At 39.5% G+C, this 25,735-nt stretch overlaps 1 long non-coding RNA gene across 1 annotated transcript in view; it reads left to right on the top strand.

Moving 5' to 3' along the window:
* LOC139016954 (uncharacterized) overlaps window positions 1-25,735 on the top strand; it is a 144,301-nt gene that overhangs the window by 89,057 nt on the left and 29,509 nt on the right. The window contains exon 2 of the long non-coding RNA XR_011472743.1: window positions 6,107-6,177. This is a non-coding gene — a long non-coding RNA (uncharacterized lncRNA). The remainder of the gene's footprint in view (window positions 1-6,106; window positions 6,178-25,735) is intronic.

Raw genomic sequence — 25,735 nt, 5'->3', positions numbered from 1 at the left:
AGCCCTCATCATCTCTCACCTGGACCATAGCCCCTACAGCCAGGTCCTTCCTACTCTAAGAATTCTACCAAAGTCCCATTCGTTTTCCTGACACAGAACACCAATCAGTGGGGATCCTGACCTGGGACTGAGGAGAGGGAGCAGTTGTGGGTGCAGGAGGAAGGATTGTGTGCCCCCCTGAGCACAACCTCCAAAAGTTGTGTCTTTTCAACAATGTATAAGGAAGTATGTGGATGAGATGGCTATTGAGGACTTAACGACTCTGAGGATATGACACTGAAGCCAAGTTCCTCAGAGTGTCCTCCCAGGAGCAGCAGCACCTGGTAGTTTTCTAGGAACACAGAATTGCAGGCCTCATCCAAGTCTGTTGAATCAGAGTTTGAATTTTAAGAGGATTCTTGGGGGATCTGTAAGCATTTAAATTTTTTTGAGAGTCCCTGTTCTAAAAAAAGTTTTGTGAAAGCAAGGGTCCATCTGTTCGTGTGTGATTCTCGTGTTAGTGGTCAGACTGTGAGAGCCAGAGAGAAAGCAATGAAAAAGAGTAATGTCCATTATATGCACTTACTTTCCACGTCACCATCCATTTACAACCCCTCTTCCAGATTTGCTCCCTGATGCAAAAACTTGGCTATGCTTCTATAATCACCCCCTCTTTTCACAAACTCTGTGTATCCCCCCAAATCTTTAATCTGACATTCTATATTATGCCCCAACCTATCTTTCTCACCGTATTACCTCCTCAGTTTTAAGTGTATACTTTAGCCCATAGGTACATTCCTTGGGCAATATAGACAAACACCATGTATTTCTCCTTACTGGATTTACTGGTGTAACCTTCTCCTACTCTCTCCTAATTGTGATATCCCTTTCTATAAACCCTTTTTAAAAATTCCCCAATCAAAAATGGTCTCTCTCTGAACCCTTATGAAATTGTACACATCTCTTAAACTGGTCATATTGTCTTTATTATAAGTATTGTCTCTCCACTAGACTGGACCATCACAGTGCCCAATACATAATATAGTAGGGGACTAATAATATAATCAGATGACTGATTGACTAAGTGGATGAATCTGTGAAGTCAGGGCCTCACCAGGTTATTCCTTAAGAACTATGATTCTATTTGCTTTCTAATTCCCAAGCTGTTAATATTCAGCTCCTCACATATCACTCTCAGGCAGTGATTAGACTTTACCAAGGACACTTGCTTAAATAAAAAGCACAAGATAATGTCAGTTTTTTTTCAGCTTATATGAAGTCCAGTCTGATGGTGGCTCCAATGGCTACAGGCTTTTCTAGGCAGAAGCAATCTTAGTGTGATTTGTATATCAAGAGTCCTTCTAGCCCTAGCCATTTTGTCTCAGTTGTTAGAGAGTTGGCCCAAGGACTGAAGAGTCCTGGGTTTGATTCCAGTCAAGGGAACATACTTTGGTTGCAGACTCCATCCCTTGCCCTGATCAGGGCTCATGAGGGAGGCAACCAATCAATGTGTCTCTCTCACATCGATGTCTCTCCCCTCCCTCTGTCTCTCTGCCTCCCTTCCATTCTCTCTAAAAAATATCATTGGGTGAGGATTAAAAAGAACAAAAAGAGTCCTTTTAGCTCACCCAGATACTACAGGCCAATCATCTTTCAGGACGTAACTTTACTCAAATAATACTTAATTCAGAAAAGATCTCAAAGGAGTGTTGATGGGAAAAGGACAAGATGTTTCTAGCCAGAGCCAGAGCATGACCACTTCCAGAACTTCTCATTTGGGCTTTAAAAATAACATTTCTAGGCATGAACCTCAGGAACAGACCTTATTTTATAAAATCACATCATGTTAATTTCACCCTCCCTGATATGGGCATGATATGTCATAGTCCATATTATACCATTTGAATTCTGACCCAACTCCTAGCTTCTCATTTAAGAATTATTAGTATTTGTTTCCTTTGCTTAAGCAAAACTTCAAAGGCTATGTAGCTATTAAGAAACTATTTATAATGTGAATATTAATATCATAAATAGTTAAATCAAATTTTATGTGGAGAGCTCATTTAAGTTAAAGGTGCTTGATAAAAATGTAGCTTAAGGGTTTTTATATTGTGGTAACTTGTACATAATATAAAATTTGCCGTTTTAATCATCTTTAAGTGTACAGTTCAGTGGCATTAAGTACATTCACATTGCCGTGTAATCAATACCACCATCCATGTATATTTTTTCTTTCCCAACTGGAACTCTCTACCCCTTAAACACTAACTTCCTATTCCCCTTTTCTCCACCCTCTGCAAAACACCATTCCACTTTCTGTCTCTATGAATATGATTACTCCAGGTACCTCATAAAAGTGGAATCATACAATATTCATTCTTTTATGACTGGCTTATTTCACTTAGCACAATGTCTTTAAGGTTCATCCATGTTATAATGTGTATCAACATGTCCTTGCTTTTCAAGGCTGGATAATATTTCATTGTATGTGTATGCCACATTTTGTTTATCCACTCACCCAATGAAGGACACCTGGGTTACTTCTACCTTTGGTCTCCTGTACATAATTCTGCTATGAACATGGGTGTACAAGTGGTTATTAGGTTTCTAAGACAAACTAACATTTTGAACAAGGTGCCAATGTGCTTTCAGGAGAAACACAAGCTATAGAGTTTATAGTCCATTGATTCAATGTCAAAACTTACATTGATGCTGAACACTGATCATCCTCTATAATAAAGAGCTAATATGCTAATTAGACTGGACGACAGAAAGACCTTCCAGAATGACCAGTGGGCAGGGCCGCCGGCCCACGGGGTCATGAGGCAGCAAGGGCTGTGAGGGCCGAGCCCCTTGCTCGAATTTCGTGCATTGGGCCTCTAGTGTACAAATAATTCTAATGATCAGTTCTCCAGGCTATCTGGCAAATATTACCCATTAATGTGAAAAGGAAACCTAAGCAATATAAATGGGATTGCATGGATTTCACTTGAGCACTGAAGATACTAAAAATGATCTCTTCTAGCAAAGATTGGCATTTAATTTAAAGATAGATTTCTAATCAAATCATCACACTTAACTCTACATGATTTAGAGTTACCAAAGCTGAACAGATCTTAATTTAAAACCACTTTTCTCAGTTTTCCTTTTGACTTCCTTAAGATTCTTCACAGTAGCACTACCTTGGAACGAGGGCAATTTTCTTTGACCACATTCTATATCACATTTATCCACCTTATGCCACTAGATTTGTTCAAAAAGTGGATGTGGTATTAATGGGATGCAGTCCTATTGACAATAGTAACAGCATGGATTGCTAACCACATGATAAGCTCAAGATGCATATTTGAATTGGCTGTATTTATGTTCCAGATGCAAGATGATTATCTGACAACAGAGGCAACATGATTTAATACATAAGGCCCAGGGGCAGGAATTAGGAAATCTGGGTTTTATTCCTGGCTTCATCACTTAGGTCATGTACACATGAATGGAGTATTTTGTAATTGCATTTTTCTTGTTGACTCCAAACTGTTTCCTGCCCTGCTCCCGCCACCAAAAGTGTTTTACTTTGTTTAGTTGTAAGACCATTGCTTCTCTTCCTTTTCCTTCTACTTCTTTTCTCTTTCCTTGCCCTCCCTATTTCTTACTAAATTGTATGAACTTTGTGTTATATAAGTAATACATAAATGCATTTTATTATTTTTGTAAAAGTTATAGATAATGTTGATTCTCTCTTAATGTTCTTTTTTTGAATCCCAGGCACCTCTCCATTTCCTACTTCTAATTTTGTTCCTTTTCCCTTCTGTTTTTATTTTATTCACTAGAGGCCTGATGCACAAAATTCATGCAAGGGCCTTGGCCCCAGCCCCCGCCACTGCCACTGCGGCCAGGACCGCTGCCGCAACCCTCATCCACTGAGGCTTTGTCTGGAGCTAAGGACATCCAGTCTAATTAGCATATTATGCTTTTATTATTATAGATTTTCTGATTGTAGAGACTCGTCCCATTTCTAGCCCACCCTATTTTTCATATCTACACCAGTTTGAGTTCCACATACCACCATAAAATACTCTTCTAAAACACACCATGGCACACTTCCTGTTTCCAGTCCAGCATGTAAGAAGTTTGGAAGTTGTCACTCTATCCTAACAACAAGTCAAAAGTGAGACAAACTGAAAAATTAACAACTTTTCTTAGATCCATCAGAGAAACGAGGTCATAGGGCAAATCACTGCCCCCACATTGGAGAGACAAACAAGCAAACACAGAAAATCCCAAGTTGAGCAGAATTCCACAAGTAGCAACCTCCATGGGAACCAGGGACGGGTAGGGGAACCTGTAATTGATGAATTGATGAAGGTTCTGTGTCAATAACTCTTGAGATTTAAATTTCAGGAGGCCCAGTCACAGGGGATCCCCCATACTTTGTGAGTTTTACCCCCAGAAGCTCTACCAGCACCTTACAGGAAAAAAAAATCCCCTCACGTTTCCAACAGGAGGAGAGGAAAAAGAACTTTGTCTTTTTTGCCATGTACTGTGTTTTTTTTTTTTAAATCTTTATTGTTGAAAGTATTACATATGTCCTCCTTTTCCCCCCATTGACCCCTTCTAGCCTGCCTGGGGCCATCCCCCTCCCCAGTACCCCAACCCAGGCCATCACCAGCCTATTGTCTGTGTCCATGGGCTATGCATATATACTTTGGTTGAGCACTTCCTACCCACCACCCTCCCCCACCTTCCCTCTGAGATTCCGCAGTCTGAAAAGAAACCATTTTGAAATATAGCCAGAGATTCTATTCTTCTTAACAAGGTTGGCCCACAGAAGCAACTATTTAACCAGAGCCTAGCCTGCTAGGGTTTTATCCGAGACTAACATACCTGGGGGCAGGAAGTACTAGACTCCTGCTGCATCTAGCCTTTCATGAGGAGTTAAGGGAGACACTCAACTCCAGCCCCTCTACCCTTCTAATGTGGAGAAGGGAAATAGCAAATCCCAGGGTGGGGCTGGAGAACCAAGAAGTGTGTATAGAGTTTACAGTCCAAAGGCACAGGCTCACTAAAGACTGAGACCTAATCCCTTCCCTCCTCTTACACATAACATCACTAAAGGCTTATTTACAGCAGTTCTTTTGACCCGGCTTAACATATCTGGCTATTAAAAAAAATACAAGACATACAAAAATGCAAAAAAAACAGAGTTTAAAGAGACAGAGGAAGCACATCAAAAGCAGGCTCACATAGCCCAGTCAGTGTGGCTCAATGGTTGAGCATTGACCTATGAACCAGGAGGTCACGGTTTGATTCCTGGTTATATACCCAGGTTGCGAGCTCCATACCCAGTGTGGGGCATGCAGGAGGCAGCCGATCACTGATTCTCTCTCATCATTGACGTTTCGATCTCTCTTTCCCTCTCCCTTCCTCTCTGAAATCAATAAAAATATATATAAAAAACAAAACAAAACAGGCTCATAGATGGCTGGAATGTTGGAATTATCAGACCAGGAATTTAAAACAACTATGATTAATGGGTAAAGTAGACAGTGTTCAAGAACAGATGGACAATGTAAGCAAGAAGTGGGAATCCTAAGAACAAAAAAGAAATGAATCCATCTAACAGATAACAGTTTATTCAAAATAATAATATCAACTATGTATTTGATTATTGTGATTATATATATACTCATGTATGCTGATGTATAAATAAAATGAAAGACAAAAATGATGCAAGGGATGAGAGGGAGAAATTAGGATTATTTTGTTATTATAAGGTATTCACAGCACCCATGAATAGAGTGCTATGTGGAAGTGAACTTGTATTAGATGTAAAGGTATACTGAAAACCCTAGGGCAACCAATAAAAAAGTAAAAAAGTACAACTGATATGCTAAGAAAGGAGAGAAAATGGAATCATATAAAATGTTCAATTAAAACCACAAAAGGTAGAAAAAGTGTGGAAGACAAAATAATAAAGGAAAAGAGCAACTAATCGAACACAATAACAATTATGGTAGATATTAATCAAACTACATCAGTAATCACTTTGGGTTTTTTGTTTGTTTGTTTTTTGTTAATCCTTACCCAAGGATATTTTCCCATTGATTTTTTATTTTATTTTTATTTTTAGAGAGAGTGGAAGGGAGAGGGAGAGACAGAGAGAAGCATTGATGTGCCAGTGCCTGGGAACCTGCAACCAAGGTACGTGTTCTTGACCAGAATGGAACCCGGGACCCTTCAGTACACTCTATTCACTGAGCCAAATGGGATAGAGCAGTAATCACTTTGAATATCAATGGTTTAAATGCTCCAATCAAAACACAAAAGTTGTCAAAACAGATTAAAAAAAAAAAACAAGAGTAGCAAGTGAACAAAAGCCTTGTTAAAAATCTACATTTACTTTGTGAGGCCATTTCAAGGAAAATTTTCTTTATGGTAGAGATGCAAGAGTGGCCTAGAGCTCAGGTATTGGAATCAGGAGTTTGAATTGTGGCTCAGCCAGTGACCCTGAGCAGATTACAAAGCCTCTCTAAGCTGACTTTAGTTCCTGTCTCAGAGAACATTTCTGAGGATTAAATGAAATAATCCATGTAAGGCATTTAGTACAATATTTGACACACACAAAATAGTAATAGTGATAAGTTATACTCATTACTATTTGCTATGTAGTTACTAAACATCCAATAAATTTTAGTTAGAACAGTTCAGTGTGTTCAATGTCCACCATGTTTGGATGGTTTTTAGTCTTTTCTTAGAAAGGGTGCACTTATCACCAGTGAATTTAAGGTCTTCATGGCGCAATCCTCATTAGCTTTAAACTAATGGTTAATCTAAAATGATGAAAGGTCCACATGACACTAAGATGCCCTAGTCAGAGAGTTAAGAAGGCTATCCCTCTAAGCTTTGCTTATACAGTACACACTTTCTGTTAACCGGGAGTTAATATTACTAAGTGACCTCTATGGAAACATCTCAAGATCTGCCTTAACTATTTCTTCCCATATAGCAAAGTGGACTTAAGTGCACTCTGATGTTGTCATGATTCTTAGGCATGCTAGCCCTCTATGGCAGGGCAGGATGGAGAAAGATATAACTCAGGACGACAGGGGACAAAGTGGCTCTACTGAGTAACTAAGGATCTTGGCCGATAGTTAAACTTAGGAGGTGACCAGCAGTAATGGTGACCCCAGGTCTGATTTCAACTTCCAAGGCAATGGAATTTTGACAGAAGTAACATGCAAAGGTCAGCTGACAGCATCTTGGTTCTTTGGGTCCCATAATAAGAGGGAGACTGTTCTTTCACAACATCCAGTTGGAGCTGAATAGAAACCTATGGTAAGGGAACAGAAAAAGGATCCAGACCTGGAAGAAAATATGGTAAGAGCTAGAAGGATTGTCAGAGCTCCAGTCAAATGGAATCCATGCCTGGAAGGAAGCTGGAAGGTGTGGAAACCAGTAGCCAAGATGCAAATCTAACCTCCAGTCCAGGAACATGTTTTGGGGGATAGGAGGGAAGGCTGCAGCCAAGATAGTGATAAAGGACTTCCTGAGTGTCATATGGAAACTAAAACAGTATAGGGAAGGCACTCTCCCTCCAGGGAGCATGCCCATCCATTCCCTACCCTGTCTCCTTCCCCCACACGCACATATCCCCTAACCTCTAAGGGACCCCATGAGACTTGCAACCAAGGGAACAATGGGCAGCGGCAACTTGTCCTGGGCTAACCCCTTGAACCTGTCTCCAAGGCCCCAGTGAGCCAAAGCAGCCCCGCCTAGACTCCCCTGTTGCTTCTTCTGTGCCCTTCCTGATTTCACTATTCTAAGTATATTTTGCTGCAGTCAATAAATTCTTGCTTGCTTTTCCAAACAAAACAATAAAATAAAAACAATATAGGGAAGCACAGATACCCTGGAATAATAGTGGTGAATACTTCATGTTACTTCATACACTAAAGCTGAGATCTCTAAACTGGGATCCATGTATGAGCTTCAGGGTTCCCCCAGAATATGTGCAAAATTATTTGTGTATATGCATATACACAGCTTTATGGAAGGAAAGTCCATAGCTTTCATCTGATTTTCAAAGTAGTTCGTGATACTAAATAGCATTTATAACCACTGACTGAGTGAAGTCCATAGACTTTATTATTTAGTACTTATGCTAATGAGACAGAAGGTATACCCTAAGAATAATACAGGTAGTGAATAATGAAATCACAGCATTTCTGTATGTTGCTAATCTTAATTTCCAAAGAGGAATAGGGGTTCAAGGGGTTAGCCCATTTGGCAGTGAGAACCATCTGCCTTCAATGTTACCACCAAAGAGGCAACTGGCCATCCTTCAAGACTGCCTCCTGATGTGTGGTTGCTCCTCTCTTTTCCTAGTCTCAAGTTTCTATAACTGATACTAAAATGTATCCACAGAAGTGGTTCTTAAAGTTCTATTTGCAAAGGAGTGCCCGTCTGACAAGGTTTTCTGGTCCAGATTGAAATGAGGACACCAGGGAAAATGCAATGAGTTTTCTTTCACAAAGCTAAATTGATTCCACTGAAATAAGTACCCTGTTATTCTGATATGGAAAAAAATTATGCCCTTACTATTTATTTGGTGTTAAACAAAATCATTTCTTGTGTGTGTTTATTGATGGTGATTGTTGATGGTGGTTTGCGCTTTGGTTTTTATTCTGCTTGATCTATGTTGGTCCTCAATTTTATAAAAACGTTTTCTAGGCCATGAAATCAATATTGTGGGGATTGGTTCCTAATCGACTCAACAGAAAATTGATGCTACAATCACATCAAGTGGTTGTTTTTCCTATCCCCTGACTCATGACTACTCATTTGACTGATTTCCTAGAGTAGAATTGGAACTAAAATAGGCAGGACACTCTGGCTTATTTATTTCTTAAATAGCTATCTGGATTAGACAACTAGAATAACATCTGGAACTTCGTAGGAGCTCAATAAATGCTTGTTAGAATGGAATTAAATTGAACTGCAAGGTATAGAAGAAGCCCACACCCAGTTCCTTTGTGACCACTGTGAGTTATGCCCAGATGACTGCCACCCCGCAGAGGGCTACTCACTTCCCATGAGTGGACAGTGGCTTTTATAAGGAGTGAGGCATTAGAGTGAGAATCGATGTATGTGAATCTTATTTCTGATTTTATTAATGACTTACTTGTTTTCTGACCTGACTTAGTTATCCAAGTGTACTTTCTGACCTTCTTGCAAGGAATGAAAAGGTGTCAAATTTGCTTCTGTTGCTTAACAGTCTTGGTCTGAGAACTTTAGGGTTCATTAGTATATGGGTGTTATTCAGAAAAATAAATTCCTTAACATAATAACAAACTCCAGCAATCATAAAGCCAAAACATTTTTATCTTATGATAGAAGCATTTATTTAAGTTAATGTACTTTTGAGAATGAATATGATTATTTATTGATGGCCTTCATACCAGTATATTAAGACATTTTAGTCTTTTTAAATCTATGTGCTTTCATTCTATATCAGTTGGATAGTATGTTGATTATAGCTAATGCTAGTTTATTAAATAGTCTTTATCTATAAAATCATATTATAAGGAAAACATTAAAGTAAGTGTCTTCTGCCTTAGTCAGTTTTGATCAGTGGTTAGAGCATCAGCCCACAGACTAAAAGGTCATAGGTTCAATTCCTGGTCAAGGGCAGGTACCTGGGTTGTAGGTTCAATCCCCGGTCCCAGTTAGGGCACATGCGGGGAGGCAGCCAATTGATGTATCTCACATAGATGTTTCTCTCTCTGTGTCTCTCCCCTTCCCTTCCACTCTCTAAAATTCAATGGAAAAAATATCCTTGGGTGAGGATTAGCAAAAAATTAATAAATAACATAAACATCTTCTATAAAAAAGTTGTAATGGAATAGGAATGATTATTAAACTCCTTTACAAAGATGATTCTATACAAGAAATACTTTGTACCACCTTTGTCCATTTAATCCTGGGCAGGTTATGTAACCCTTCTTTGCTCCTCCGTTCTATAAATAAGAGTAGAATCTACCTCAAAGGACATTAAATATTAACTGTCCTCCAATAAATCTACACCTAGATCATGCAGGCATGCGTGCACACATGCTCACATACACAAAATAAATGTCATATTTAATGAGATCCTTGAAGGATTTCAGTCCACTTCCCCAGATGAGGCTCATTCTTTTACAGTTTATTACTAACAGTGCTATAAACAATATGGAATGTTGCATAAAAGCATGAGCCTTGGAAGTGGACTACCTGGTTTCATGTTTCAGCTCTGTGATCATGTATAATTATTTATCCTTTCTAATCCTCAATTTCCTCATCTTTAACCCCCACTTTATTGAGGTGAGGCTCAAGTTAAATGAGATACTGCATGTAAAATAGCCCATGCCTGTCACCTGGCAAATGCTCATTAAGCTTTAGCCAGTATTACTTTTCATTATGGATGTTGTATTTTCATCTCTAGAAGTTCTAGTTGGGTCTTATAAAGATATCTTCCATTTCTGTCCTCATTATGCATATGTTTTCCTCTATATTCTTGAGACTATAGAGAATATAGTATTTGTTTAAAGTCCTTGTCTGCTAGTTCCATCATTTTTGTCATTTCTAAATCTGTTTCTACTAATTGATTTCCCCCCTCCGTGGGTTGTATTTTCCTGCTTTATGCACACCTGGTAAATTTTTATTGCATGCCAGGCATTGTAAATTTTGTCTTTGATTGCTGGATGTTGTTATATTCCTTAATTACTGTTGAATTTCAATTTGGCATGCAGCTAAGTTACTTGGAATACGTTGAGTCTTTTCAAAGCTTGCTTTTAAACTTTGTTGGAGTGGGTTCAATGAAGCTGGTCTACAGCTAATTTAGCCCCCAGTGAAGGCAATATCTTTCTAATGATTCTTTCTATCTCTAGCTGGTGAGACCACAATTCCTACCCCTACTGGTCTCTCTACTCCTTTCCAGTAGTTTTCCCCTTGGTGTCTGATAGATTACTCTCATGCATATACAAATCAATTCTCAGCCAAAGACTCAAGGGAACCCCTCTGCAGATCTCCAGAACTCCCTTCCCTTCCCTTCCCTTCCCTTCCCTTCCATTCCCTTCCCTTCCCTTCCCTTCCCCTCCCCTCCCTTCCTTTCCCTTCTTTACCCTTCTCTCCCTTTGCCTCTCCTTCTCTGTCTACCTGTATAGCTCCCTCACTCCAATACACTTGTCTCACACACTCTAGATGTCTTGGCCTCCCTAGTCCCCAGTTCTGTCTCCTTCAACTCAGCCACCAGACCCTGAGTTTCCCCTCTCTTCTACAGCCTGGAAACTGACTTCAGTCATTTAGCTGGAACTATCATGGACTCACGTTGTTTGCTTCCCTTCTCTCAGGGATAACTGACTGTGTTGCCTGTTGGCTACAGTGTGAAAATCATTATTTCACATGTTTTGTCCAGTTTTCAACTTGCTCCAGGCTGGAGGTAAATCCAGTCCTTGTCATTTCATCTTAGCCAGAATTGGAGTCCTTGGCTATTATCTCTGTGAATGCCAGTTTTAGAAATAAAACAGTTCTCAGGTACAAGTCAGGTTACAAATGTACAACAACTGTGATACATCACAGACTGTACAAGTTTGTGTATGTGGTCACAGGATGTTGTTATTAGATACATGAACAAATCTCAGTCTGAAATTTCTTGTTTTTCTTTTTGTTTTTCACTTCTTATAATGTTTGGCTTTTGGATTATTGGCAATGGTCCAATTATTATGTACAAGCCACAACTTAGGAAGCTTTTATATAATTTAAAGTCCTGCTTGAGGTATGATTAAAACTTTTATGAGTGACAAAAAATTAAATTCAAATTTTCCTTAAAAAAAGAAAATTTTATTTTTTAAAACATTTTGGTTTACTATGAATATTGACACCATGTAGTCCTTTAATATTGGATATTAGACTGTTCCTACATAGATACCTTACAATAATAATTAAGCATACATATGAAGCTGAAGTATGGGAATCCTTCCCCATTCGATTAATTTTCATTATATAGCCACTTTCTATCATTAAGCAATATCACATTGCCCAACATTAGATGAACGTGTGTGTGTGTGTGTGTGTGTGTGTGTGTGTGTGTGTAAGAGGCAAAGAATATGCATACATGATGGAGAGTGAATTAAACTACATTTCTGGTTTAAATAAATATTTTAAACTTGTTAAAGCATATTTAATCTGCTGACTGAGAATTATAAATCCATTGAGGAACTCAGACTTAACAAAAATTACCCTAGGAATTTAATCACTGCATTTTGAGGCATATAAAATGTACTACAAGAAATGAAATGACTACAATTTGTTCATTACATAGAAGTTGTTCCAATGAGAAACACCTCCCAGATCCACAAACTGTAGTATATATGTCTTATAAAAATTACTCTTAAATCTTACATTTCCCCTTTGAGACATTTATTGTTCCTGGAGAAGGCAGTATGTTTTTTTTCCTTATTTCTAAATCTGTCTTCGATTAAACTAGAGAACTCTATAAATCAATAATAACCTTTTAGATATCAACCCCTTCATAATTATGCCCTCCAAATCCAGGTAATTGTTTGCATGCTTTACACAGAAATAAATGGGGGAGAACATGTGTTCCATTTGATTTGGGGGGTAATAAAGATTTAGATTTTTTTTTAGCATTTGTGAAGTTTGGCTTTATCCTCGTTTATATTATGTTTGAAAAATTATTTATTTTTCAAGGAGAAACAAATAGATTAGGTATTGCTATGCAGCTCTAGAGGGGGAAAGAAATCTTGCCTGTTAGGAACCAATATGGATTTTATCATAGTATGGCTTTCATTAAATATAATACTATATCAACCAGTGAGTTGAAAGGAATGCTTTACTTTTAGTCAATTCATCTCTGGGTATCTTTCTGATACTCTGGTACATTTCCCAACAGGAAGTGGCTGAACACCCAAATGGCAGTGATCTCAGATTAAGAAACAATGCAGGCCTCCTGAAGGCTCCCTATTTGTGGAATGAAATGACAGCAAGCAGAGAGGCCTGAGGCTGTTTTCCTAGATGCCTACTCTGGGTGCCAGCCATCTGTGTTCATTTAGATGGTGTGTGTGTGTGTGTGTGTGTGTGTGTGTGTGTGTGTGTGTGTAGGTGGAAAGGGGGTGAGGGCCAGAGCTCAGGTTGCAGGTCTGAGTGTGGGCTGTGATACAGAATGAACCTTCTGCCTAATGCTTCTCAAACAAGACCCCTCATCTGCTGGTCCCCCCAGAGAAGTAATTTCACCAATACCAGCTGCAAGGGGAATGTTTTGTGTTTTCTTTATTCAAAGTGAAAGATGTTAAACAGAAATTTTCAGAAGCACTTTTGTTTGGAAAAGGGGAAAGGAAGATCATGGAAACTGGAAAACATCCATGAAATTAGCCCCAAATCATGGCCAATACTGATCATTTCCTGACAAGCTGTCTATCAGCAAAGCCACAACAATCATTTATTCAGGGCCTTCTGGTGCCAACAGTGATATCACATTGCTAATTAAATGTTGGTGCAATTGTGAATATTTTTTAAATTTTAACTTTCATAACTATGATAGTGGGTAGAATAGCGCTTTGCTCTTAGGAGTCTTCTAATCTTACCTTTGTTAATATGCTTCTCTTGTGGATTGCTTTAGCAAAAATTAGAAGAATGTCAGTTTAAAGTAAAGGTCTGGTGTGCCTTTTTAACTCACTTAAGACTAATGAAAGGGAAGAAGACAGAAAGTAGGGAAGCACTTGGCCATGTTATCTCCAACTTTGGTATTTATTTGTGAAAAAACACATATTTAAATATAACATCTACAAATAGGAGGTGACTATATGATTTTATTTATTCATTATTCATAACCAACAAATCCTGACTGCCTTTAATTGATGTACTTTTCTATAAAATTCCTCAATATTTCTATGGCCAGAAATATCATTGCAATTTTCTTCCAAAGCTATATTCTCTTCCTCTCTTTATCTCTCTCTGTCTGTCTATGTCTATTTCTCAGTTTCTCTAGTTGTTGTTTATCTGACCACCCTTGACATATTCTATTCTTAAACATACTTTGGTCAGTGTGAAATTGTCCCTCCTAAGTCCTTCTCAAGGAGAAAAATTTCTTTTTATTAACTCTACTTAAAAGCCCATTTTGAAAATAGCCCCTCTACCAAAAAAAAAAAAAAAAAAGAAGAAGAAGAAGAAAGAAAAAAGAAAGAAAGAAAGAAAGAAAGAAAGGAAGAAAGAAAGATAGGAAGAAAGAAAGAAAGAGAGAGAGAGAAAAAAGGAAGAAAGAAAGAAAGAAAGAAAGAGAAATGGGGTTGGGGGGATGAGAAGAGATAAACCACAGAACTTATATACCTACTAGAGGCCGGGTGCACAAAATTTGTGCATTGGGGGTGGGGGTACCCCTCAGCCCGGCCTGCACCCTCTCCAATCTGGGATTGGGCCTAAACCGGCAGTCGGACATCTTTCTCACAATCCAGGACCGTTGGCTCCTAACTGCTCGCCTGCCTGCCTGCCTGATTGCCCCTAACAGCTTCTGCCTGCCAGCCTGATCGCCCCCAACTACCCTCCCCTGCTGGCCCAATGGCCCCCAACTGCCCTCCCCTGCCAGCCTGATCGTCCCCAACTGCCCTCCCCTGCCAGCCGAATCGCCCCCAACTGCCCTCTCCTGCTGGCCTGATCACCCACAACTGGCCATCTTGTGGCAGCCATCTTGTGATGACGTGAGGGCATCGCGCGAGGACCACCTAGTCTTTTATTAGTATAGATATGCACAGTGCATGGACATAGCCAATAGGGTAGTCGAGACCTGGGTGGAGGGAAAGTAGGGGCTGGGAGGAGAGGGGGGAAGGGAGGGAAAATGGAAAATATCTGTAATTCTATCAACAATAAAAAATATATTTAAAAAGAAAAAAACAAAACAAAAAAAGAAAGAAAGAAAGAAGATAGCTCCCAAACTTTATAGTAGTAAGAACATTTCAGATGTCCTAGAGTGGTGTGTGTCTAGGATTGAATATTGTCTGGACCCATAGGAAAAGTAAGGGAGCACTTATTGAGTATTCCACATATTTTGAGAATTATTTAAAATGAAAAACAGACTCACCTAGGTAGAATTCACTGGCCCAAGTTTGCATACCACAATGTGAAAGTTGCATAAGGAGCTAGTTAAATAGCTTCCCTCTTGCTATTCCGGTATTTGACAACTTCTATGAGAGATTTCTTCCTGGGTGCAAAGCATTTTCTTCCTAAAGACTCTGATTTTTTTTTTTTAAGTCTCCACATTTTATAATTTGTATGTTCCTTTTACTTTGTCTTATTTCATAAACCAGCAAGCACTTATCTGCCCCAAATTATAGGATTTTCACAAAATTACAGGACAAAGATCCTGTACTTAAGAAACTTAGCATGTGGTTGGGGAAAGCAAAAAATAATAAACATAGTAAATAAATGGAGACCATATAAGTTTTGAAGCACAATAGTAAATGATTTTTCAAGGAGGTTGGGTGAATACAAAGCAAGCTCAGAGAAAGACCTTGCTTGGTAAGGATAACATTGAAAAGAGCCCTTGGAGCAGTGAAGAATGCAGGGAAGAAGCATGAAATAATGTTGCATTGAGAAGAGATCAGGTAATTTACTGCCTTTAAAGAAAGTCAAAGCATCCTGAACTTAATGCCACTGTAGAATCTTGAACAGGAGGTGACATGAGGAAATTGGAAATCACTCTGACAATGGAGTTGGAGGGTTGATGGAAGCATGGAGCTGTTGCAGTCATTCATAGTGATCAGACCTAGGTGAAGGTCATGGCAGAGTTAATGAGTCAACACAATCTGTGGATACTTTGTGGGTTTTGTTGTGTTTTTTTTTTTAATCCTCACCTGAGGATATGTGATTGAAAAATAACATTTTTTAAAATGTGAAAAAAGCAATAATGCAAAAAATAGTGCGTAGCACAGGATTGGATAAGCTTTTGATAAATACTCTTATTAAAAACATTGGAAATTATTATAATTATTGAGTGTGTGGCTATAAAGATTTTTAAAAACATTATAAATGTTATAAAAGAACTTATATATTCTCATAACTTTGAAACTTTGCTTTGTTCTTGGTTAATGTCAGAAGGAATTTTATCTATCATAAAGGGTGTCAAAACCAGAAATAGGCTAATAGAAAATACTTCCAAAATTCTAAATAAGTGACCAAATCTATCAGCTTGTTTTTTTTTTGGTGTTTTTTTTTTTTAAGATACCTCCATAATGTAGGCACAGCAACACAAGGCAGGATACACAAGCTCAGATATGTTATTAATTACATTGCATCCCTGACATCAACATACTTAAAAATTGCAAAGAACCTCTCGGTACAGCTGAGACCAGAATCCAGGGCCCCAATTCTCAGCTCGGTCCATGTCCTGCTATATACATTACTGTTCCTAGGGGACACAGAGCCGCGTTCATACAACTCCTGACCTAAGACGGGCATAACAGAGCTAATGTCAACTCGGAGCCATTTGGATTACTCTGACTGTGATCCTCAGATGCCACCACATCCAAAACAAACCTTCCTTCATCGTCCTCTAATTTCCAACTGCACTTAGAATACACATCACAGCTCCCAACATGTGACCACATGCTGCTTGCCTCGCCAATGCTGAAGTTCAGGCGACAGGTATCTTGTCTCCTGCTTTGCCTTACAGGCATTTTAAAGAGACACCCCTATGATCTTAATTCATGGAAAATGATCATTTCCACTGTATAAAATTTATAAACCTAGGGAGGCAGTTTAAGTTAGCATTTTTGTTTCATGTGAAAATATGTTTCCAAGTTTATAATGGGAAGTTCAAAAACATTGTTAAAAGCTTTCAGAAGTGTGTAATCTGGACTCTTTATAGGTATGTTCCCTATAAAATGCCCTGAGGAATAGCATACTGGTCTTTCTACAAAGAAATGCCTTCAATATCTTCAGTTGCTTAAGGAAAGGGGTCTTTAATTTAGAGCTAAATTAGTCATATAGATAAACACTTTAAAGTCCTTGGAATTGGCAGTTAGTTTTAACGAGCTTTTAAGAGTGTGTTGTATCTGTTATGTTGTGACATCTATGAATTAGAAGAGAATACACGGGCTCATCCATTCACAGTTTGTTTGGGGGGGGGGGCATCATATTCTGTTCTAGACTCTTTTTTAAAATATATTTTATTGATTTTTTTACAGAGAGGAAGGGAGAAGGATAGAGAGTTAGAAGCATCGATGAGAGGGAAACATGGGTCAGCTGCCTCCTGCACATTCCCACTGGGGCTGTGCCCGCAACCAAGGTACATGCCCTTGACCGGAATCGAACCTGGGACCTTTCAGTCCGCAAGCCGGTGCTCTATCCACTGAGCCAATCGGTTAGGGCTATAATAGACTCTTTATGAAAGTTGGATAATATATGACTCTTGCCCCGAGGGATCTTCCAATTAAGTGAGAGCCCTGTACTGAATTGAATAGTGTCCCTCTCCCCCCAAATTTATGTCCACTCCAAATCTCAGAATGTGGCTTTATTTGAAATAGGGTCTTTGCAGATATAATTAAGATATAAGATAAGATGAGGTCATATTGGGTTAGGATGGGCCATAGATCCAAGCTCTGGTGTCCTTATAAGAAGAGGAAAAGGCACACAGACATGGATAGATCCACAGGGACACACAAGAGGAGGCCGTGTGAAGGTAAGAGCTGAGGCTGGAGTGATGCTTCTACAAGCCAAATGCCAAGGATTGCTGGAAACAACCAGAAACCAGGAGAAGCCCCTTGCCTAGACCCTTTGAGGGTCCATGGCTTTGCCAATAACTTATTTGGAGCTTCTGGGCTTCAGAACTGTGAGAGAATAAATTGTGTTTGTAAGAAGCTGCCTGGTTTGTGATCATTTGTTACAGCAATCCTAAGAAACTAATACAAACTCCCATCTCCAAAGAGTCTTAGTTGGTCTGGGGTGGACTTGGGCAGCAGTATTTTTATAAATAACCTCAGGTGATGGCATGTATGAGAACCATCACTCCAGTTTGGTGATTTTCAAAGTCTCCTGAGCAGCAGTAATAGTAGCAACAGCATCAACTGGGAGCTTAATAAAAATGCAGATTTTCAAGCTTTACACAGTCCTTCGGAATCAGAAATTCTAGGCGTGGGGCCCAGACATTTGTAGTTTATCAAGCTCTCCAGGTGATCATTATGCCTCTGATGTTTGAGAACCAACTCCTCTAGTTGATAAGGGAGGCTAGGAGCAATGAAAGATAAAGAACAAGTATTGAGAAAGGCAACAGGTAGGAATATCTTAGAAAGTAAGGGAAGAGTGTTCGTATGTTGGGCAGCACTAAGACAGTGCAGCTGAACCTCAACATTTACCATGCAAAGGTGTGTCCAAACAACCACCTTTCAAGTTCAATTTCTTAGGACAAACTGCTTTCATAGTTGGGCGGGGGGGGGGGGGGGGGGGGGGTGCGGGGAGATGTCCTTATAATGTTATTGCTATTAGGGCATATGGCCTCTCAGATTCTACATTAAGATTATCTGGAGGGACCTGGAGAATATTATGGTGAGTGAAATAAGCCAGTCAGAGAAAGACAAGTATCACATGATCTCACTCATATGTGGAATCCAATAAACAAAATAAACTGATGAACAAAATAGATTCAGAGCCCAGCCAGCATAGCTCAGTGGTTGAGTATCAACCTATGAATTAGGAGGTCATGGTTCAATTCCTGGTCAGGGCACATGACTGGGTTGTGGGCTTGATCCCCAGTAGAGGAAGTGCAGGAGGCAGCTGATCAATGACTCTCTCTGATCATTGATGTTTCTATCTCTCTCTCCCTCTCTATTCCTCTCTGAAATCAATAAAAATATTAAAAAAAAATAGATCCAGAGACATAGAAGCATGGAGCAGACTGATGAATATCAGAGGGAGGGTGGGGGTGAGAAATTAACCAAAGAACTTACAAGCATATATGCATAACTCATAGACACCGACAGTAGTATGGAGAAGGCCTCGGGGGAGGGGGTTGTGGAGGGGACCAATGGGGAGGTGGGGGAGATGACATCTGTAATACTTCCAGCAATAAAGATAAAAAAAATTTTAGGTTTGACATAAGTACCAATTTCTTGACATCAATTCCTTAAGCTATTATTCCAACACAGAGAGAGTGCTGAAGAGCTGAAGACAATGATAATAAATCTATGAGATCTGAAGTTTTCAAGGCTCACTCCCTCAGAGATAGAGAGACAGAGAGAGAGAAGGAGAGAGAGAAAGAGAGAGAGAGAGAGACATAAAAATTTTAAAAAAGATTATCTGAATAAAAAATGGCAGAGTAGGAGACCCCAACTTCTGTCACCCTCAAAGATCAATAATTAGACAATTATCCACAAACTGAAATAGCTCTAGAGGAGCTCAGGAGATCACTTAAGAAACTTCAGCAGCATAGTGAAATGAAAAGCCTGAGAATAACCTCACAAAAGGAAAGTCAGAACAGCTTCTCTTTGCTTGCATCATCCCTTCCCCTGGGGCAGCACTGCTCAGCACCAAGAGGGAATTCCCATCTAAAGAGAGTTCCACACACTCTATAAGGGAGAGGGGGTGAACAACCAGCCTCCCCAGTCTTCAGATTAAATAATAAAGGGTCAATTCCTCCAGAAGACACAACAATTACAAATGTATATGCATCCAACATTGGCACACCTAAATAGCTTATGCAAATACTAACAGATATAAAGGGTACAGTCCTTCCTATATAATAAAAGCCTAATATGCTAAGTGTCTGGTCATCCAGTCGTCCCTTCAACCAATTAAAGCATAATATGCTAATGATATGCTCAGGCTGCTTAACCACTTATTATTATGTGCACTGACCGCCAGGGGGAAGATGCTTTAACTGGTAGATTAGCTTGCTGCTGGGGTCCAGCCAATTGGGACTGAGTGAGATGGGCTGGACATGCCCTAGAACAGTGATGGCGAACCTTTTGAGCTCGGCGTGTCAGCATTTTGAAAAACCCTAACTTAACTCTGGTGCCATGTCACATATAGAAATTTTTTGATATTTGCAACCATAGTAAAACAAAGATTTATATTTTTGATATTTATTTTATATATTTAAATGCCATTTAACAAAGAAAAATCAACCAAAAAATGAATTTGCGTGTCACCTCTGACACGTATGTCATAGGTTCGCCATCACTGCCCGAGAACCTTCCCATAGCTCCTCCCCAGCTGGCCAACCTCCCGTGTCCCTCCCTGGCCCTGATCATGCACCAGTGGGGTCCCTCAGCCTGGCCTACGCCCTCTTGCAATCTGGGACTCCTCGGGAGATGTCGGAGAACTGGTTTTGGCCTGATCCCACAGGCCAAGCTGAATCCATGCACCGGGCCTTTAGCAGACAATATAATAATAGCACAGGATTTCAATATCCCACTTTCAACAATGGATAGATACTACACATAAAAAATCAGTAAGGAAACATTGGAATTGAACAATTCTTTAGACTAAATTGACCTAACAGACATCGAGAATTCATTCCATCCATCATCAGCAGACCATACATTCTTCTCAAGTCCACACAGAACATTCTCCAGACAGATCGTATAATAGGACACAAAAGAAATCTTAGAAAATTTAAGATTGAAACAATACCAAATACCTTTTCCAACCACAATAGTATGAAACTAGAAATCAATAACAGGAGGAAAGCTGGAAAATTTGCAAATATGTGAAAATTAAATAACACTCCTGAATAACCAAAGGGTCAAAGATGAAATCAAAAGGAAAATCAAACAGTATCTTGAAATAAATGAAAATGGAACCACAACAGACCAAGCCTTAGACGATGCAGCAAAAGTGATGCTAACAGGAAAGTTTATAATAATGAATGCCTACATTTGAAAATATTTTTTTAAAAAACAACCTAACTTCACACCTCAAGAAACTAAAAGAAGAACAAACTGAACCCAAAGTTAGCATAAGGAAGAAAATAATAAAGATCAAAGCAGAAGTAAATGAAATAGTGGCCAGAAAAACAATAGAAAGATTAGTGACATTAATAGTTGTTTTTTAAATGATAAACATAATTGCCTAACCTCTAGCTACCCTTATCAAGAAAAAAAGAGAGAGCATTCAAATAAAATTAGAAATGAAAGAAGAGACATTACAACTGATATCACAGAAATACAAAGGATCGTAAGAGATTACTATGAACAATTACATACCAACAAATTGAACAACCTAGAAGAAATGGATAAATTCCTAGAAATATACAGACTAAGGCTAACTCATGAAGAAACAAAAAATCTGAATAGACTGATAACAAGGAGATTAAATCTGTAATCAAAAACCTTCCAACACAGGAAAGCCCAGGACTAAATGGCTTTAGAATTTGATAAATTCTAGCAAACATTTAAAGAAGAAGTAATATCAATTCATATCAAACTCTTCCAAAAAAAAAAAAAAAATAGAAGAAGAGGGAACACTTCAAAGTTATTTTACAAGGCCAACATTACCTTGATACCAAAGCCAGATAACAATCCTACAAGAAAACTATAGGCTAAAACCCTAATTAATATAAATGCAAAAATCCTCAACTAGATACTAGCAAACCAAACTCAACAATACATTTAAAGAATCATACACCATGGTCAAGTGAGATTTATACTTGAATGCAAAAATGGTTCAACAGACACAAGTCAATAAATGTGATACACCACATTAATAGAATGAAAGATAAAACCATATGATCATCTCAATAGATGCAGAAAAAGTCTTTAACAAAATTCAACATTCTTTCATGATAAAGACTTAACAAATGGAGTATAGAAAGGACATATCCTATATAATAAAAGGCTAATATGCAAATCGACCAAATGTTGGAACAACTGGTTGCTATGATGCGCACTGACCACCAGGGGGCAGATGCTCAACGCAGGAGCTACCCCCTGGTGGTCAGTGCACTCCCACAGGGGGAGCGCCGCTCAACCAGAAGCCGGGCTCACATCTGACGAGTACAGCGGCAGTGGCGGGAGCCTCTCCCGCCTCCACAGCACCACTAAGAAAGTCCAACTGATGGCTTAGGCGGGAGTGGCCCTAAGCCATCAGTTGGACATCCTCCGAGGGCTCCTGAACTCCAAGAGGGCACAGGCTGGGCTGAACCCCCCCCCCCCCCCCCCCCCCGCCCCAAGTGCACAAATTTCGTGCACTGGGCTTCTAGTTTCAACATAATAAAGGCCACATCTGACAAGCCCACAGCTAATATCAGACTCAACAGTGAAAGGTTAAAAACTTTCCCTCTAAAATCAGAAACAAGATAAAGGTGCCCACTCCCACCACTTCTATTCAGCATAGTACTACCAAGCAATCAGGGGAGAAAAAGATATAAAAGGCATCCAAATTGAAAAGGAAGAAGTGAAATTTTCTCTGTTTGCTAATGACATTATCTTGTATGTAGACAATTCTAAGTACTCCACCAAAAGAAAACCCCAAAACACAAACACCTGTTAGAAGTAATAAATTCAGTAAATTTGCAGGATACAAAATCAACATACACAAATCAGTTGCATTTCTATACACTAACAATGAACTCTCTAAAAAAGAAATAAAGAAAACAATCCCACTTATAAAAGCATCAAAAACAATAAAGTACTTAGAAATAAATTTAACTGAGGAAGTGAAAAACCTAATCACCAAAAACTATAAGACGTCGATAAAAGAAATTGAAAAAGACACAAATAAGTGGACAGATATCTCATGCTCATGGATTAAAAGTGCTAAATAAAAAACTTCCATCAAGCCCTGGCTGGTGTTCCTAAGTAGTTGGAGCATCAGCCAGTAAACCAAAGGGTCACAGGTTTGATTCCCAGTCAAGAGCCAGCACCTGGATTGTAGGTTCAATCCCTGGCCCCAGTCGGAGTTCATGTGGAGAGGCAACCAATCCATGTATGTCTCTCACATCAGTGTTTCTCTCTGTCTCTATCTCCCCCACCCCCGCCCCCCCCAACTCTCTCTCTAAAGGTCAATGGAAAAAATATCCTTGGGTAAGGATCAACAACAAAAAAGAAAAACTTCCATCAAGTCAACTTTTAAATCTTCAATTATTAGACAAGCAGCTCCCTTTGCCATTTCTTTTATCCACAGCCCAAAGAACAAGACAAGGCAATAAATTTTATTTTGGTATGAAATTCTGCTCCTTGCCATAAAGCTTTGCAAGGCTATAGTAAACTGCTAAGGTCGGAGTAACTGGAAAACCTAGATGAAAAGGTTTGGTAAAATCCACATAGCTAGCACTTGATAGAAAAGAAAGTATCAACTGTTTCTTTTCTTTTCTTTCTTTTTTTTTTTCTTCAGAGATGAATAGTTTAAGAATCCAATTTAAATATTTTTGTTTGCTTGATTTTCACGATTCTGACCTCAGGCAAAAAGCCTTCTCTGGTAACACTGGCAAGATTCTTTTTCAAGTTGCTTTCATTGTAGCCACATATTCAGCTCAACTTTTCCTAAGGTTTTATGGCCTGATAACACATTTACAGCTTAAGTTACCATTTCCACAAGTACTAAGGTAAAGAATATAATTTTTTCTTGCAACTCTTTCTCTCACTTGATCCCAATTTAGAAACTGTCCTGACGAAAAGAGTTAACTTTCTCTCAGCCCTAACCAGCTCTGGCAAATTTATTAAGCAGACAAAGTCATCGTCGAGGTCACATTCCCTCTCCGCTGCGGGTACTCCTCCCAGGTGTGCAGTGCCCTCCCGAAGACCTGTGATTGCTCAGGAACTGCATCCAACAGGAGTAGTCGCCATCCTTCTGCTCCCATGCCTCAAAGTGCACCAGTTCTGTGCATTAGAAGCGTGCTCTCTCTTAGTTAAGTAGAGTGATTAATGGTTGTTATTTGTTAACTAGCTGTGGTTATCCTTACTAAATAACATAATATTTTAACTGAAATGAAGGGCAATATCTTTTTGACAAGCAGAAATGTTAATGATCAGAACTTCCGGCTCTTGCTGCCGTGCCTGTGCAGCGATTAGCCTGTGGCATCTGCCTGGCGTCCTGACCGAGCTGCCCCAGCAATGGTCCATGGCTCACTGAAATTGAAACCACCTTGTGTGAGTATTAAAAACTGCCAATTCTTGCCCGGCCAGCATGGTTCAGTGGTTGAGTGTCAACCTATGACTCAGGGGGTCATAGTTTGATTCCCTGTCAGGACACATGCTCCGGTTGCAGGGTTGCAGGCTCGATCCCCAGTAGGTGGTGTGCAGGAGGCAGTTGATCAATGATTCTTTCTCATCATTGATGTTTCTATCTCTCTCTCCCTCTCCCTTCCTCTCTGAATAAAAAAATATATATATTTAAACAAACAAACAAACAAACAAAATAACCCTGACAATTCTGTGCCCTACCCCAGACTGTCAGAATTTGAGTCTCCATGGTTGGGAACTCAGGAATCTGGATTTCACAATTTAGATGATTTTTTTTTTTTTTTTGGTGCATTGGAGATGGAGAATCTTTGATGTCACAGGAAGAGCACTAGATTTGGAGTCAGGTCTGAATTTTAGACTCTTGTTCAATATGTACATGTAGTCCTGCATCGTTGATGTTACCTGTTTTGAGACTTAGTTCCCTCACTGTCAAATGCAGATAATTATACTTGCCTTGCCCACTTTATAGGGTAGTCATGGGGCTCAAATGAGATAAAGCCCCCAAACTGTTGTATTTACCCCAGGGCTGGGACTAGGGTGAGGAGAATGAGGCACTTGCCTTAGGACACAAAATTTAAGAGGATGCAGAAAACCTAGGTAATGAAAAAAAGAATATTTTAATGCATTATTTTTTTAAAATAAGAATCAATGCCAAAAAAAAAATCCGCGATGAGCAAAACATCAAATTTTTCAATAAAGACAGGATCAGTATTACTGAATTTTCCTTTGGGCTCTAGCACAAATGTGGTATAGCAGTGACATTGCTGCTGATCCCATGTTTATTTAAAATTTTGATGTTTTGTTCATCGAAGGGGTTTTTGTATTAATTTTGATGTTTAATAAATACTCCATCAAGATATTACTTTTCTTGGTCACTGTGTGGAGCCGGTTTAAATTTTGTGCCTGAGCCAAGTACCTCTCAGGCCTCCCCCGCCTCACCCGCCTCACCTGAGTCCAGGCCCTGTGGGCTGGAATGGGCTGTGTCCATGCAGATTATCATTTTTATGTGGCTCTGACTTTTCCAGCTCCAGACTCCTCTCAAACAGTTGCATGCACATGTCAAAAGATGCCAGACTTCTGGCCCTTTGTCTCAGTTCTGATTATTGAACGGTGGGCACAGGGTCCCCAAAGCAGAAGGCGGGCGTGCACTCAGGGCTCTCCAGGCGGCTCCCTTCCCTGGGCACTAGGAGCGTGAACCACTCTAACGCAAGTGGCTGGAAAACCTGCCCTGGTTTCAGGAAGAACTCCTCCAGCAGCCACACACCCTTCCCTAGGAAGTTTAGATTTTCAAATTGCCTCATCCACAGCTTTCTATCTTATTTATTTATTTTAAAAATATATATTTTTATTGATTTCAGAGAGGAAGGAAGAGGGAGAGAGAGAGCAAAACATCAATGATGAGAGAATCATTGATCGGCTGCCTCGTGCACACCCCCTACTGGGGATCAAACCCACAACTCAGGCATGTGCCCTTGACCAGAATCAAACCTGGGACCCTTCAGTGGGCAGGCTTACACTTTATCCACTGAGCCAAA

The sequence above is a fragment of the Myotis yumanensis genome, unplaced genomic scaffold (assembly GCF_028538775.1).
Source record: "Myotis yumanensis isolate MYYU_CA2020_CCGP unplaced genomic scaffold, mMyoYum1.0.hap1 SCAF_9, whole genome shotgun sequence".
NCBI lineage: Eukaryota > Metazoa > Chordata > Mammalia > Chiroptera > Vespertilionidae > Myotis > Myotis yumanensis.
This window is presented reverse-complemented; position numbering and strand designations above follow the sequence as displayed.